Below are 17,990 nucleotides of genomic sequence, written 5' to 3' on the forward strand. Positions count from 1 at the left end.
CTCACAGCAGACCCATTTCATATATTCCGAATGAAGGGGGAGGTCAGGGCACCTGGGGATCTGATTTGCCCAGGGTTTCCCTGGATAGAAGGCTTACACGTGGATTTCCCTGGATCTCTGACTTCGGAGAAGAAAGGGGGCCTTTGCCTGACACAGTTTTAATAAGCAGCCTCTGGGGCCTCACCCTGATGAACCTCTGTGGAGGCCTGGACTTCCGGGCTAACGGACCTCTGCCAGGAGCCAGCCCACCACAGCCTCCCTCCCTGAGGCCTCACACCTGCAGAGGGCCGGGACTGTGCCTCTCCACACACACCTTCCCCTCACCTTCTGGAGCTCCTCTCCCAGCTCCACCCAAGGGCAAAGGGCAGGGAAAACCCAGCTCATTCCACCCCTCCCCTCCTAGCCCTGCCCTCCCCACCCCCCACACTGACTGGCCAGGCCTCCGTTTCCCGGGTTGTGCAGCAGAGGTGAGGATTCTGTCCTGTTTTGTCTAGAGGATGTCTGCAAGCGAGCAGGAAGTTCCTCTGAACCCAGCTACCCGGAGGGGCTCACCCCTGCCCTGCTTTTTCTGCACATTCTTGGCCCTGCAACCAGGGGGGTGTTTCTCTCTGGGACAGGCTGGATTCTGGAGTTAGTAGGCCATGAAATAACATGTTTTCCGGAAAAGTACCTTCCTTAGAGGAAACCACTTGTTCCAAGGAATAGAAAAGGGTCATTGTGCCTTGCCAGGTCCCCTCTCTCCCTAGGACATGACACTTGAAAAAAAAATCAGACACAACTAGACGCACCTACACACAGATGCGTTTGTCTGGTTCATTTGTAATAGTGAAAAGTTAGAAGCAGCCTATTCGGGCGGGAGAGGGCTGATCCAGCAAATCCTAGCACAGCCTTAACATGGAACACAGGCTCGAAAACAATAAGGTACATTCAAACTCATTAACATGAAAGGACATTTGTTATGTATCAGTGAGTAAGAAATGGAGTAAATTAGAGAACTACACATGTGCCGTGTGTAAAATTGTGTTTTTGAGAAAATATACTTGGCTGCATCATGGAGGAGCGGGACACGCCCGGGTGCTGACTAGTGATTGTCTCTGGGGGAGGGGGACCATTTGTAGGGTTTCAAATGTTTTCCCTTTTTGTTTATCTGTGCTTCCTGCAATGAATGGTTTGCTTTTGAATAAGAGAAACAAGAACCAAAGAAAAAGGAATAAAATTTATTTTTTTAAATGTTTATTTTTTAGAGAGAGAGACAGAGAGAACATAAGCGGGGGGGGGACACACAAAGAGAGAGAGGGAAACAGAATCCGAAGCAGACCCCAGGCTCTCAGCCATCAGCACAGAGCCCGACATGGGGCTCAAACCCACAAACTGTAAGATCATGACCTGAGCTGAATCGGACACTGAACCGACTGAGCCACCCAAGAGCCCCTAAAATTTATTTTTTCAATTATAATATAAACCAACTCCAATCTGAGTGGAGATCCAAAACCATAGTCAAACACAGACATAGCAATGGTAACAAATTCTTAGGACAGACACACAGACAGGGATAGACACACACACACACACACACACACACACACACACACACACACACCTCTTCTGCCTCATTCGCATGGGTAGGGTGGGCAAGCCTGGGGAGTAGGGGCATGGTTGTTAAGTTTCCAGAAAATGCCGGGATCTGGGTGTGCAGGTCACTGTCAGAAGTTCTGGGCCCGAGGGGTGTGTTTGGGTGGTGGAGTTTGTACAGGGGGTGTCCGGGGACTTGGCTTAGCCTACAGGAGAGGCCTGGCTGTCCACACATGCATCCTATGTCGGGAGACAGCATGTGGATCCTGATCTTCGGCCGCAGAAACTGCCAAGACAACTAGTTCCCCCTCCCCCAGTGGTAGAGGAGATGACAGGGCCCTCGGCTAGGAGAGGCTTCCTTACCACCACTTAGGACTTCCAGGCCAAAGCCTTTCTGGCTGCCCAAAGTCCCCACTTAGGTGGTGCATCATATAAAAAGGCCTCCTATCCCCAAGAATGTCTGAGATGCAGGCTCAGCAGCAGAGCCTCTGAGCCCCACCCTCCCTGGGACCTTTCCTCCTCCCCATGGTTGCTGCCTCTTTGTTGCCTTCGTCCTCTGTTACCCAGAAACGTGCTGGTCAGGTGTGACAAGAAGTGCTTCCTTCTCTAGGAGCTAGCTGTCCTCACCTCCTCCCGGCCGAACTGCCTACTCCCTGCTGCCACGAGCTCTCTGAATGTCCACTCGTGCTGCTCCCCCTGGAACACCCTCTCCCAAATTCTCCTTGTTGAAGTGCCCTCTTTTCTGCAAGTCTAGCTCAAGGGCCCCTCCTCCCAGGTTTCCCTGGGTCTCCCCGCTCTCCCTCCCCTGAGCCCCCGATTGTGTTATTTGCAGCCTTGTCCAGATCAGTAAATTGGGAGTTCACCAAGCGCTGGGACCATGTCTTGTTGACCCCCGTGTTCCCTGGGCAGGGGCTGGCATGCGGTCATCTGCAAGAGTAATTCCCCTTTGCAATTTTTTTTTTTTTCAACGTTTATTTATTTTTGGGACAGAGAGAGACAGAGAATGAACGGGGGAGGGGCAGAGAGAGAGGGAGACACAGAATCGGAAACAGGCTCCAGGCTCTGAGCCATCAGCCCAGAGCCTGACGCGGGGCTCGAACTCACGGACCGCGAGATCGTGACCTGGTTGAAGTCGGACGCTTAACCGACTGCGCCACCCAGGCGCCCCGAGTAATTCCCCTTTGGGTATAATATGATATATTCATAGGTTTCGGGGATTAGGACATGGACATTTTTGGGAGACCATTTTTAAACCTACCACGGATACCAAGAGCCTGAAGGTGAGAACAGAGCCCACATAGGAGCCTTGTAAGGAGTTTAGATGTATGAGTTTAGATGAGAAAGATCCCTCTGGGGCCCAGGTGGGCAGTGGTGGGGTTAAGGACAGGGAGACCAGGCAGAGGACATTACAGGGGTAAAGCCTGTGCTTTTGACTTCATGTGCTTCTGCATTGTTGGAATTTATTTGAATGAGTGTTGCTTTTTATTACATGTAAAAATATTTTTTTAAAGATGGTGCAAAGGTTAAGAAAAGCAAACTTAGCTGCTACTGTTCAGAAAATAGCTGTTATTTCCAAAAAGAGCTCTCTCCGGGCTGAGGAATGCTGGAGCTCCACTTAGCAGGAACATTCCGGACGCAGACGAACAAAACTGATTCCTGTTTCTGTGTGAGCTCAGCTGGGAAATGAGGAGAATGAATCCTCATGGAAATGTGGAGTCATCCAAGACCTCCTGGCCTTTAACAGATGTAACAGTTCCGAAGATCTGAAGTTCAGAGTGGGGACCTGACACATTCCTCTACATTTTGTGGCAGTGCCAGACTGAAATGCAACTTTCTGGCCCCCATTTCAGTGAACTTTGAACTTGCACACAATTCACACTCCCCTTTTTATAATCCATGACTTTCACGTGAGGAATATGATTTTCTGTGTTCTACTGCCTGATCCTAACTAGGTGTAGAATGATTCTACTTTAAACCCAAGGTCTTGTTTCCATCTTGATGCTCCAGCTCTTAGAAGGGACAGGCACCGGCAGACAGTCCAGAAAAGTGGCCAGGATGTATGGAGTCTGGGGTTTCGGTCCTTGCTCTCCCCCTCGGGCTCACATTAGAAAGGTTGTATCAGGTGTGTGGATGGCCTCTATGTGTCCGGCTCCTAACCCTCTACAAGCTGTCCCAGGTTTGCAAAGCTCTCCTGCAGCATTGTCTCAAGTGTCTCCCACAACACAGGAGAACAGCATGAGCTGCAATGAACTTGCAATTTACAAGTGAGGAAACCAAGACAAACCTATGAGATCCGCCCCAAGTCACTCAGCAATTCGGTTGCAATGTACAGGACAGAATTGCATCTCCTTATTCTGTCTCCTTCAGCCAGAGCTTCCTTTTATATCTGTTGTATTTTCTGTTTCCAAGGTAGACTTGTTTGATGATAAAGATGGGCTGCTTGACAAAGTTTGAAAATCAGTGATCCAGAGTAATGTTTCCAAATTTCCAACTGATGCTAATATTCAGCAGCCAAGATTAACAAATTGCAATTTCCAGGAATTCTCAAGATTTCTGAAATCATAAATCATTCCACATTTTTCATAATACTTATCTACATGCTTTTAAATGAGTGACCATTATAATAAACCGTGAATAATTTTCTGATAGTATGATGCTGAAAGTTCCAGAAGTTTTCAGTGAATAACACGATTTTATATTATTATTATCATGAACCAATATACTGTGACAAGATTATTTTAATAACATGTAAAACGGATCTCTACCTGATACAGACACTGGGTATATAGAAAGTGATAAAAGGAAGGGAATGGTAACAACACAAAATCAATGCCAAATAAAATCACTTGAAAATGGAAAGAGAATACCACAAATATTTGATATTTAAAAGTTATCATTTACAATATGAACTTTAAAAACACAAAGCATAAATTGTTCCACCTGATAGTCTTGATATTTGCTTTGAGACAAGTGTTCCAGATGTAGAAAATTTTCTTTCATTTTGCCCTAATGTTGGTTGAATTAAGACTGTGTCCCAAACGTCTTCGAGTTTAGGGTACATGTTGTTTCAGAGAAGTTTATTTCCTTTTTTAATGATAAACCATGTTTCTCTGCTTGCCTTAGTCTTGATTTTGCTGTTGAAGTCACTATTGCTGTTGCCCATTCAGACTTTCGAGTAGTTTCTGATTTCCTGTTGGAGTGTTTGACAACAGCAATCACGTCGTATTCTTTTTGCCTCTCTCCTGTTGAGTATTAACAAAGAACTGTAGCATAGTGAATACTCAAACACTTGGAAATGCCAGCCATCATTATTGGGAAAAATTACATTAACATTCAAACCCACTAGGAAGATTAATAACATTATGTAAAAATTGCTTATTGAAATTGCCAATAGAAGGACTTATTTGCCTCAAAATTTGTTATTTTTTCTAACACCACTCATAGGACTCCTATAAGTACCTGATGTGTATAAAGTTACTAATATTTTATTTGTAAAAATGACTTACTGTTAGCAGCAGACCAGTCCACAAACACACACTTGGAATTAGTATATGCTGGTAAACCAACTCTCTGGGGGCAAAATAAAAGCCCTGATATATAGCACTTGCCAGTGTCTGAGGGGAGGTATAAATACTCCCACCATGGTCAATTTCAAGCTACCAATGTGATGTCACTGAGCGTTGGAAAGAGATGCACACAACCGGTCCTCTGGAGCCTGTGCAAACTGGCTCCCTTACACTGCTGCTTATGACGTGGCAACAGCTGCAGTCAAGTCCTGTGATTCTTCCGCTCAGGAACTGTCTACCTTAATTCTCCAATGCATGCTTCAGTGTTTTCTACGCTTGCTTCTGATTTGACATCAGTGTGTTTAAGCAGGCTTCATGCCCATTAGGGAACCCAGTGTAGGGCTTGAACTCACAACCCTGAGATCAAGACCTGAGCTGAGATCAAGCGATGCTTAACTGACTGAGCCACCCAGGCGCCACGATATCAGTGGATTCCTTTGAACTAGTGACATCTCTATGTTGATCGTTAAGGTTTTTTGGTTGTTGTTTTGGTTTGTTTTTTTGTTTTTCTATCCTAAAAATTTTTTAGTTTTATTTTTTCAGAGTAAAATATAAACACAACAACCAGTCCTTGAATTGATAAAGTAAATCTTTTTTAAAACTTGAAGAATAGCTGACATTTATAATTATTATAAGTTTATTTATTTATTTTGAGAGAGAGAGAGAGCAGGGGAGGGGCAGAGAGAGAGGGAGAGAGAGAATCCCAGGCAGGTTCCGCGCTGTCAGCACAAAGCCTGATGCAGGCCTCAAACTCACGAACCGTGAGATCATGACCTGAGCCAAAATCAAGAGTTGGACACTTAACCAATTGAGCCACCCAGGTGCCCCTAGTTGACATTTATTTTGTTAGTTTCAGGTGTATAACATAGTGATTCGACAATGATCTATATTACAGAATGCTCACCACAGTAAGTTATTACACAGTTATTACACCACACAGTTATTACAATATTATTGACTCTATTCCCTATGCTGTACTTTTCATCCCCATGACTTAACTCATTTTATAACTGGGAGTTTGTACCTCTTAATCCCCTTCCCCTGGTTTGCCCCTCCCCCACTCTATCATTAAGTTTTAATTCTCATGGGAGAAAACTTTTCCCAGTTTTTCTAGATTTCTCAACTTATTTTAATGAGGATTTGGGCTTCGGAAAAACATAACATTTCTGAGAAATGCTGGGAAGGAATTCTTGCACAGAAATGCTAATCGAGAAGATCTGAGTTAAAAAACCCATTTGCTTGAATGATCATGATTCCACTGGATACATATTTTTTTGGTCCCAATTTTGCCCACAGGTCATTAATCTTATTTTAGGGGATTTTAATTGTGGGATCCTATTCAATTTGGTGTCAAGTGTAGTGACTTTGCAGAGAGGCTGACCACCAGGGTTGGGTCATTCATTAATCATTGGACCTTGTTGTGTCTGATCTCGGGCACATGTGGCGCAAGCTGGTTGTCAGCACAGTTAGTTGTCCCCCAGTCTCAGTTTCCCCTTCTTCCTTTTTTTTTTTTTGAAAATTTTATTTATTTTGAGAGAAAGAGTGAGGGAGGGGCAGTGAGAGAGGGAGAGAGTCCTAAACAGACTCTATGCTGTCAGCACAGAGCCCCACATGGGGCTCGAACTCAACGAACTGTGAGATTATGACCTGAGCCGAAACCAAGAGGCAGCTGCTTAACTGACTGAGCTAGCGGGGCACCCCTCTGCCTTCTTCCTTATTATTAGAAAAGGGACAGCAACAACATGGCGTCCATTGGATCTAGGAATGACCAGTGGAAGTGGTGTGCAACTTCTGGGGAATGTCCTGAAGTAGAGAAGGAGTACTGTTCTTTGCCTTTCTGCCTTCCATCTGGCCAGAATGTGGATGTAATGACTGGAGAAAGTCACACTGGACAGTAAAGTGACCTTGGAATGGGAGCCCCGCATGGTGGAACAACAAGGTAGAAGGAGCCTCGGTTTCTGGTATTGTGGGGGCACCATACCTTGCCTACTTCCAGACTTGTACACCAGAGGGAAATAAACCATCTTATCTAAACCGCTGTTGATAATGAGGTTTCTATCACTCTCAGCTGGAACAAATGAAACAGCATACTAACCCACTTTTTTTCTTCCTATTGAAAGCACAGCCCACTAGTAAGAGGCTAAGAAAGGTCAGTAATGGAGTAAGATCAATGAAAGACCTCAGCATTATTCAGAGACTCAGGAGGCGTCTGGGAGGATGTTTTACCTAAAGGTATGGATGATATAATTTGTAATATAGGAGGCTGTGGCTCCCTGGATGCTTGCTGAGGGGTTGCCAAGAAGATAGATACGTAAGTAAACTTCTGTGCTGCTCTGAGCTGGTTAGCCTGGGAAAAGAAGTTTTCAGACTTCTGATGCTTCTTCACAGGATCTATTCACAAATGTCTGATCTTAACTTTGTAGCAACCAGAGCCCTGGAAGGCATAGAATGTACTTTATTGACAGCGGGCTGGGAGTGTTAAGTACCAGCTGAAGACCTAGGGGGTTCAACCCGGGGAAAAGATTAGGGGAGGTGGATGGTGGGGATCTGAGAGCCACTTTCACACATCAGAATAAAAAATAGATTAGGCATCTTCTTGGAGACTCCCAGTCCCAAACCAGGACCTGTGGTGGAGGGTGCAAATTCTGCCCTAAGTTACAGGGAAGCCTTTCTCCCAGGGCTGGAAGGAGGTGGACGAGGGGAGTGCCTCTCCTCGGTTGTGGGTATTAAAGCAGAGGTTGTTGCAGAAAGGAATCATTAACTGAGCAGAGCTCCTGAATTCCAGTCTCCACATTGGTGCCTGTCCATAAAGCTTTCCAGGTCTGAGGAAAGGAAACAGGGTGGTGCATTTTTTATAAAGCTAAATATTTGCAACTTGAAGTACACTTCCTTTATTCTGAGATTATGTTCTTTATTAGTTTTGTTTTTATTATTCTGAGATCGTGTTCTATTTTGGGGGTGCCAAAATGTTTTTTTGTTGTTAGATAGCAGGTGGTATTTGTTGTTATTTAACATCCTAAATCAACAAAATCAAATATTGACTCCATGTAAGTCTCCATCAAAAAAAAAAAAAAAAAAAAAAAAAGATCTGCATGACTGTGAAATCTGGAAATCTGGTAACCACTGGCAAGATGGACCCTATGACCCTCAGATGGTCTTGGAGTTGACCTTTCAAGGAACTGTAGTTTATATGAGTGGCCACTAGATGACACTCTTGTCTATTTCCAGCAATTACATAATTTCATCACGCGCATAGAGAAATAAGAAATGGTATCCACTTGCCTTAAAATAGATAAAGTATTCATTTTTCCACACGTACTACTTTGGATAAACACTAACTTTTTATTAACATTTGAAAACAAAACTAATTTTCAAGGTTCTTTTCTTAAAATTGAAATGATTACTTTCCTAAATGCTCTCTTTAACTCTCCAGTATTGTCAGAAATTTGGTGCACTTAAAACAAACTCTTTCTCTCAGTCAAGAGCCTTTTGTGAGCATCTCAACTAGTGATGTCTTTATTCATGTGAGCAGGGACTATGTCATGTCCCCTAGAGCACACTAGATGTGCTGGACACATCTAGCACGATGCCACAGAAATACGATGCTAATAATCTCAGTTTGCTCTTACAGTTTCCTCCCTCTCAGTGGGAATTCAATTTGCAGAGAATGACCTTTTTTTTTTTTTTTTTTTTTTTTTTTTTTTGGCTTCTGCATTTCTCTCTCTCAAAATTTATATTCAAGTTGGTTAATATGTAATGTAGTCTTGGCTTCAGGAATAGAACTCAGTTATTCAAGAGAATGACCTTTTCTTTGTCCTTCTAGTGACTCTAATGCACATTCTTCATAGTGAAAACTTTGTACCTCATTCATTAATTCAACAAATATTTATTTGAGCATGTTAGTTACTATAGCAATAAACACAACAGATGAAGTCCATTCCCCCACGGAGTGGACATTCCAGTGGGAGATAGTCAATAAACAAACAAATAAAGAGATTGTTTGTCATGTGGTAAAGAGTACTATGGGGAAGAATAAAAGCTTAGGGGGATGGGAGGGTGTCCATCTTAGGTATGTAAAGAGGGGGCCTTTACGCAAAGACCTGAGTGATGTGAAGGACAACACAGTGTGATGATCTGGACAAAGCACATGCCAAGCCTTGTAACAAAATGGAACTGGGAAGTTTGACATCAAGAAAGGAGCTCAGAAGGATGTCGGCTGGAGGGGAGGCTGAAGAGCTAGACAGGACACAGACTGTGTGGGAATTGAGATTTTATTCCCAAATGTGACAAGGGGCCATTAGAGGGTTTTGAGCTGGGAAGAAGCATGCTTTGAAATGTGAAGAATGGCCTGCAGGGAAGCATGTGCACCAACTGAATTGGCTCCATTTGAATATATTTTGAAGGAGGCAAATATAACTCCCTGCTGCATTGGATGTAGAGGGCGGGGAAAGAGTCAATGAGGATGATCCATAGGTTCTTGGGCTGAGTAACTAGGTAGGTGGTGGTGCCCTCATTTACTTAGATGGGGAAAAATGGGAATGGAACAAATTGGAAGAAGGGCCCTGAGAAACTGAGAGGTACATTTTGGACTTACTAGATTTGAGGATTTATTATACATCCAAATACAGACGTCAAATAGGCAGGTGGTTATTCAAGTCTGGACTTTGGAGGATGGGAAATTTGGCATGATCAGGGTGCCTGGGCGGCTCAGTCGGTTGAGAATGTGACTCTTGATTTTGGCTCAGGTCATGATCTTGCAGGGGGATTGAGCCCTGTATTGGGCTCTGTGCTGATAGTGTGGAGCCTGCTTGGGATCCTCTCTCTCCCTTTCTCTCTGCCCCTCTCCCCCTCAAAATAAATATATAAACTTAAAAAAATTAATAACAAAAAAATAAATTTGGCATGATCTCATAATATCTTCACTGCATTTCAACTGGAATATTTAGTAAATTCTACATTTATCAAAGCTGTCAGACATAAGACCAATATGTTTCAAAACATACAAAGCATAGGGGTGCCTGGGTGGCTCAGTCGGTTAAGTGTCTGACATCGGCTCAGGTCATGATCTCGTGGTTTGTGAGTTCCAGCCCTGTGTTGGGCTCCATGGTGACAGCTCAGAGCCTGGAGACTGCGTCAAATTCTGTGTCTCCCTTTCTCTCTGCCCCTCCCCTGCTCATGCTCCCTCTCTCTCTCTCTCTCTCTCTCGCTCTCTCTCAAAAATAAACATTAAAAAATATTTTTACAAAGCATACAAATTTATAATTTTCTACACTTGATCTTAGCCAAAAGGCCGAGAAATGATTAAAGATTACAATTTTCTATTAAATTGACTTAACTAAGTTATAATTTAAAAGTTGCTTTGCTTCTGAATGATAGCTGTATCAACCTGAGAGAGCTTTCCTTGAGCTGCTGGTGAGACCAGCATGGTCCAGACAGAAGCAATCCCCTTCTAGGACTTAGTCTTAAGGAAATAATCAAAGAAGTAGATCAAGTTTTCTGAACAAAGATGTACATCTCATCATTATTTACAAGAAAAATATTGGAAAAATAATTGTTCATCAGTAAATGGCATATTCAATAACTGTGGCATATCATAAAATGGAAAATTATACACACTAAAGAGATGTCAACAAAGAGTTTTTGGTAACATGGTAGGGATGGTTATGCTATAAAATTAAATGAGTCATAAGCTATAAATGTACACATACAATATAATCTCAATTACATAAAAATATCTATGTGTAAAAATGAGCACAGGGAAATTACTTCACACTCTTTAGAGCAGCTAACCATAGGGGATGGAATCACCTTTTACAGTGCTTTGCTTTTGTCCAACCTTCCTACAATGGGCATGTGTTATTTTGTAGTCTGAAAAAAAAAATAAATCATTTGGATTGAAAACAATGAAAAAGAAATGGGAAAATGGAAAGAACTAGCATTGGCCTGGGAATCAGAAGGTAAGGATTTGGGACCAGAGTCCTGGCTGACCCTTTGAGCAGGGAAGAATTTATTCTTTCTTTGAGCCTCAGGTTTCTTACCTGCAAAATGTGGCTGGGAACCCAGCCTGTCTCCTTTCTGGAGTTGATGTGAAGATCTAGCAATTATGCCAGCAAAGGGGCTGATCTTACAGATTATGCCAGCAAAGACTGTAGGGTCAATGTCCTGCCTTTCCCACCAGTGCAGAGTTAGTGGGGGAAGGTAACTGAAGGGGAAGGGAAGTCCACAGACACAGTAACTCCTCTGAGCACTCTGTCCTGGCCCCAAGGAGTGGGTCTTCAGCGTCCACTGGATGTGGGCCCAATCCTGACTCATTCATGCCTTAGAGCTTTGGTAGTAAGATGGAAGAGACCTCAGTGATCATCTGATAATAACACTTATTTTATGATTGTATTTATTGAAAATTTACAATGTCAGGCACTGTGATTGGTGCCTTTTACAAATTTTGTTCACCAGTTACACCCAACAAATATTTATTGTGCACATTCTATGTGTCTTACCTAACTCCATTTTTATGTGGCAGGATTTCTCCACTCCCTACCCCTTCTGTAGGGTCCATCACCTATCAACTCCCTCTTTTGCAGACAGTAAGACTCATAGCAAGCTGGGTGGCAGGAGTTGACCAGGAGTTAACACAAGTTGAAGCACAGAAAGAGACAGAGACTTCCTTGGCATAATAATGTATACATGATATACTAAGAGACAACCTGGGCTGTGGTAAAAGCCTGACTGTCTCATGGGTTTTTGACCTTGAGGCTGTACTTCATGACTTTTTGCCTTCATCTCCTTCATGTTCGTGTGTTTCAAATTGTTTCTGTCTCCATCCAAGAGATAACAAGACGGCACTCAATGATCGATAACCAGGGACAGATGCAGGTGGCAAGGGGAGGCTCCAGTGGGAGGGAGTGGGTGTGGTGGTTAAAGGAGCACAGAGATTGGGGGTAAAGGGGGAGGGAGTCTAGAGGTAAGAGGCCCCCAGGCAGTCTGAGAGAGGGGCGCCTTCCTGGGCAGCAGCAAGGATTGAGAACAAAAGGTCGCCATGACCTTCTGAAATTAAGGCTGTAATAAGGAGGTCGCAGTTAGTTGAGGAAATTGAGGCTTAAAGAGGCAAAGCACAATGTAAGGATTATTCAGATTCTTATTCAGAGAAACCCAAAGAAAAAAAGAAAGGAAAGACAAGATTAGGATATTAGGAGACAAGTGGAAGTTTCAAATTTGGAAATGAGCAGATATTTGATGATATTAATAAATTACTGATAAAATTTTACACATAATAACAGTATTATACCTTATGTTAAAAATTTCATTACTTTTGAGAGATATGCTGTTTTTTTAAATAGGTGTAAGGATACAGTGTCTGGGATTTGCTTCAAAATAAAAGTGGCATCAGAAAGTTGGATAAGGTTATAAATGAAAGATTGGTCATGAATTGGCTATTGGTCATCAATTGGCTGAGTGATGAATAGGATGTGATTGTTCACGAAACAATTCTACTTTTGCATATATTTAAATTGTCCATAATTTTGAGGTCAAGCAGGTGGTCTACATTTCTGTGGTTATTAAGTGATAAAGCTGGAAATGGAACCCAGGGCTGTTTGTCTCCAAAGCCTGTGTTCTTCATGACTGTGCTCCTCTACCTGTTTCCAGTCCATCCAGGGTGGGGGTTGCTCCCTCCAGCATCCTCACTCATGCTCTACCCTCTGTTGGGATACCTCCTGAGCTAGGGCATCCCTTTGGAAGGTTCTTTTCCAAGATGAGCTGTAACTTCAATCTGCTCATCCTGTGTCTTGCTAGAGAAGTCTTCCTGACCACTGCCACTCCAGGCTAGGTTAGGTAGCCTCTCGTGGGTTTCCAAGGTGTTCTATGCTTCTTCATAGCACTCATCACACTTTTAATTGCTCATTCAATGTCCATCTTCTCCTGTTGGCTCTAGGTCACTGCCTTCTTGCTTATTGCTTAGTCTGTTTGCTTTAGGTATAAGGATGCGGAAGGGGTTGACCCTTAGCATGGCAAGTCACAATATGAGAATGAGTTCCCTGGAGGTCTAGCATCCTGTGAGTCCCCAGGTCAGAGGACCCATAGAGTCCTCAGCCCTAAGCCCATGGCGCTTGCTTTGGATTAGAGAGATGGGTGGTGGGATGGGTGTGTAGGGAACACTGCAAGAATTAGATTATTTCTAAGGAGTTTGACATTTTAGAGGTAGCTGATGTCAGTTATCTTTCAGGGCAATAGAAAATGAAAAACAGTGAATGCCGGCGTGAGATGTTTAGTTTTGAGAACAAACTTACCACCTTGAGCCTCGTGGTGGAATTTTCTTAGTGAAAGAGTTGCTGCTTTGTCATTTTATCTGCTTCCTGCTTTTGTTTTGTGTGGAAAAGCTCCTGGGATTTGGCCAAAGGGACTGGAATGAAAGGTAATGATCCCTAGAATGCACAATGAATGTGGAAGAGCAGCAGGCATGTGCTGGGGAAGGTGCCCCATTCAGGGATCTCGGCAATATCAGGACTCCCAGCTGACTTTGTCATCTGGTTCTTAGGGGGTGTGAGGACACATGGCTTACAGAAATTGTCATACTTAACCATTTGGGTAAACAGTGTCTGATGGCAATGCTTGCTGTATTTCCTATGGTATTTTTTAAAGTTTATTTATTTTGAGAGAGAAAGAGAGAGTGATCGAGTGCAGGGGAGGGGCAGAGAGAGAGGGAGAGAGAGAGAATCCCAAGCAGGCTCCACACTGTCAGCACACAGCCCAATGCGGGGCTTGAAGTCACGACTGTGAGATCATGACCTGGGCCGAAACCAAGAGCTAGACACTTAACCGACTGAGCCACCCAGGTGCCGTCCTATGATAATTTTTAATAATTTGTTCATTATTGTTTCTTTTTATTTGGTAAATTCAAATATAAAATACATTTAAAGGGAAGCTCAATTTTGCCATTTGAGGAGATTAAGAGGTAGATTTTTTTTTTTTATCTTAAAAATAATGTGTGTTTTAGGGCACCTGGGTGGCTCAGTCAGTTGAATGTCTGATTCTTAGGTTCCGCCCAAGTAGTGATCCCAGGGTTGTGGGATTGAGCCCTGAGTTTGGCTCCACGCTGAGCATGGAGCCTGCTTGGGATTCTCTCTCTCCCTCTCTCTCTCTCTCTCCCCCACCTTTGTCTCTCTCCCCTACTCATGCTCTCTCACTCTCTCGCTCTCTCAAATTAAAAAAAAAAAAGAATGTGTGGTTATTCTTCAAGAACTAAAATTTAGTTTTCTAATCCCCTGTATTCAGATTTTATTGCTATTTCTATTTTTATTTGTGTTATCCATTATGAGAGTAGCATTTTTTACTTATAAAATGAAATTGGTATCATTTTTATTGTGGCAAGGTATGCATAACATTTACCATTTTATTGAAAAAATTTTTTAATGTTTAGTTTTGAGACATAAAGAGAGAGCGTGAGCACACACACCTGTGGGGGAGGGGCAGAGAGAGAGGGAGACACAGAATCCGAAGCAGGCTCCAGGCTCCAGGCTGCTGGCACAGAGCCCCACGCGGGGCTTGAACTCATGAACTGGGAGATCATGACCTGAGCTGAAGTTCGATGCTTAACTGACTGAGCCACCCAGGAGCCCCAACATTTACCATTTTAAAGTGTAGAGTTGAGTAGTATGAAGTACATTCACTTATGCGGCCATCACCAGCATCTGCCTACGGGACTCTTCGTCTTCCAAAATGAAAACTCTGTTCCAGTTAAACATTAGCTCCCCATTTCCCTGTCCCCCAGCCCCTGGCAGCCACCATTCTGCTTTCTGTCTCTATGAATGTTAATACTCTAGGTACCTCATATAAATGGAATCATACAGTATTTGTTTTTTTGGTGACTGGTTTCATTTAGCATAATGTCTTCAGGGTTCATCCATGTTATAGCAGGTGCCAGAAGCTTCTTCCTTGTTAGGGCTGAATTAATATTCCACTGAATGAGTATGATTTTTATCTAAAATTTCTGATTATGGCAAATTTCAAACATACCCAAGAGCATAGAGAGTGTATATTGTGCTCCCAGGCACCCATTACCCACTTGCAACAAGCTTATTTGTTTCATCTATACTTGCACACAGTCCACCTCCTACCTTCAGAAGCTAATTCCAAAAATATCATTTGACCTGAAAATATTCCAGGATGTACTTAAAAACGTAAGGACTCTGATTAAAGCTGTAACTACATTACCATTATTATACCCCAAAACATTTAAGAGCAACTCCTTCATATCAAATATCAAATCAGTGTCCACATGTCTATATAATTTTCAGTATTTGCTTTGGCTATATTTTCTTATATTTGTAACAGGCCCTCTTAAGCCTCCAAAGGTCTGGGTGGTGGTAGAGGAGGATGGTTGCAAATCAGAATAAGTGGGATTGGAACTAATCAGGCTCCAGGTAAACTTCATGTTCTTGGAAGAATCTTGTCCTCGCTTGTCTATTCTAGGCTGTCGTTTACTTCTCAAAGCACCAAGAGTAGTGAAACAATTGTCCTTTGCAGCTGAGCACCCCAAAGATTTAGCTTGTTATTTGTACTTTCTGTTCTGGATTTGGTGTCTCCCGCCCTTCCCTAGTTTTGAGATAGATAAGAGGATGGGCTCTTGAATGTACTGCTAACTGAATGTTGAATGCAGCTGTTAACTGCAACATGAAATCGAAAAGGCTTATACATGGAAAAGAAAGACAAAATGAAGGAGGAATATTGGAGGATGCTGTAAGACAGACCCAAGGATAAGGATAAAATAAAGAAACCAGCTGAGCAATTCTTGTGACAGAACTTTGGCAGTAATCATTCCCCAGGGGAAGGGACATCATAAAAGAGAAGACCCAGCGTGGGATTTTTAGCAGCAATCCAAGGTAAAAGTTTCCTCTTTTGTTATTATAATAATTTTTTCATGTTTATTTACTCTGAGAGAGAGAGAGAGAAAGAGAGAGAGAGAGAGTGTTCACGAGTGGGGGAGAGGCAGAGAGAGAGGGAGAAAGAGAGAGAGAATCCCGAGCAGGTTCATGCTGTCAGCACGGAGCCAGATGCGGGTCTTGATCCCACGAACCATGAGATCATGATCTGAGGCTAAATCAAAAGTTAGATGCTCAACCAACTGACCCACCCAGTCACCTCTGTTATTGTTTTATATTAAGTTAGGGCTGCCAGATAAAACACAGGTTGCCCAGTATAATTTGACTTTCAAGTAAACAATGAATACTTTAAAAAGTTTATATATTTTATGTATATATTTATGAAAGCATTCATTGTTTATTTGAAATTTGAACTGAATCAGGCATTCTGTATATTGATTTGCTAAACCTGGCATTCCTCTCCCTCCCAGTAAACATATGGGGACACCGCTTGTGAAACAGGACTTTGACTTTTAGGCCCCTTTGATTTCTTTCTTGGAAGATGGTTAAATTTTCTTTTCTTTATTCAGCCTCCTTATTCTGCAGGTCTACCTAATATTATAACATTATATTAAACAATTGACCTACTTTCCATTAGCACCAGCAGAATGTGAGAGTATTTATTTCCCTCTATCCTCATCCGTGTCACATAGTATCATCAGTCTTTTAAGCTTTGTTAATCTTCAGGACAAAAAGTCTAAGAACTGTCGGTTTAGAGCACTTCTTGAATGAGACAAACTTTTCTTTGGTGATGCCTAGCATCAAGGTTTGTTTCTAAATAATTTTAAATATTATTCTATATTGTAAAAATTTGCACAATGAAAGGTAATGATTTATAACACATTAGCGTTTTAAAGTTTCCACAGTGGATTTCCTAGCTTCTTCCAGCAAAACTGAACTTTTCTGTGCATACTCAAGTCAACACCAAAGAATTTCAAATTAGCTTTAGCAAAAGCAAATATTTATATTTAAGAAGAAAATATTTTAACCCAGAACTCATTAAGATAAAAAAGCTAATAAACTGAAGATGTCTTGTTAGTTGATGTCCCTCGAGGCAACGTCTAGGTCAGATAACTTATACTGACTCAAGCAGTATTTCCACTAGCTTCATGCAACCGTATTTGTAATTACTGCAATAAGGGATTTTTTAAAAACCTAGTCTCTTTAATCTACATTTCCACAAAAAGCTGTTGAAAGAACAATTTCTGCTCAGTTGTTTTTTCCTTTGCTTAAAAAAATCAAAGTGCCAGGAATCCCACCCCACCCTGCTGCTGGGTAACAGTCAATCATTTATTATTCCTGGATCAAACACAAGCATTCATGCCTATGAAAACATTTTGCAATGAATAGGATCTTGGTCTGTACTAAAAACAAAAAATGGCTAAAAAGAGACTTCGATTTATTTTCAAATTCTATGGCTAAATTCTTATAATTCCTAACTGGCAAAAACATTGGCAAGCCACTACATTTTACGTAGGATCAGATTTACTTCTTTGGTGTCTGCCCAGAGGTGCTATTGAGAGCTATTTGTGGCTGGCTTTTTAAGAGACCGGGTGGGCCTCAAATGAAATGAATATTGACGCTGAGGTACCAAAGCACAAGGAAAGGCTGGAGAGAGAATTGAACATTTTAATTTTTTTAAAAAATAACTAAGCATAGCCCGTTTTTACTTCAAAGTTTTTATATTTGGCAAACCAAAAAGGTTACTTCTTAAAATGACCAAACTTATAGTTGAAACCTTTCTTTTTATTTTGATGTTAGACTAGGAGTTATATATCTTATCAAAGTTCTTACCTAATCAAGTCATTCCATCAACCTCACCAAATACAATCACCATCAATCCAGACATACTCAGTGATCTTCCTTTCCTCAAGCCTAATCAACCCTGAAACCTAATTAAGCTTCTAGAGCCACGACATCCCCCAAAGTGATCAAC

Source organism: Herpailurus yagouaroundi, unplaced genomic scaffold (assembly GCF_014898765.1).
Source record: "Herpailurus yagouaroundi ecotype Mexico unplaced genomic scaffold, PumYag 160, whole genome shotgun sequence".
Lineage (NCBI taxonomy): Eukaryota > Metazoa > Chordata > Mammalia > Carnivora > Felidae > Herpailurus > Herpailurus yagouaroundi.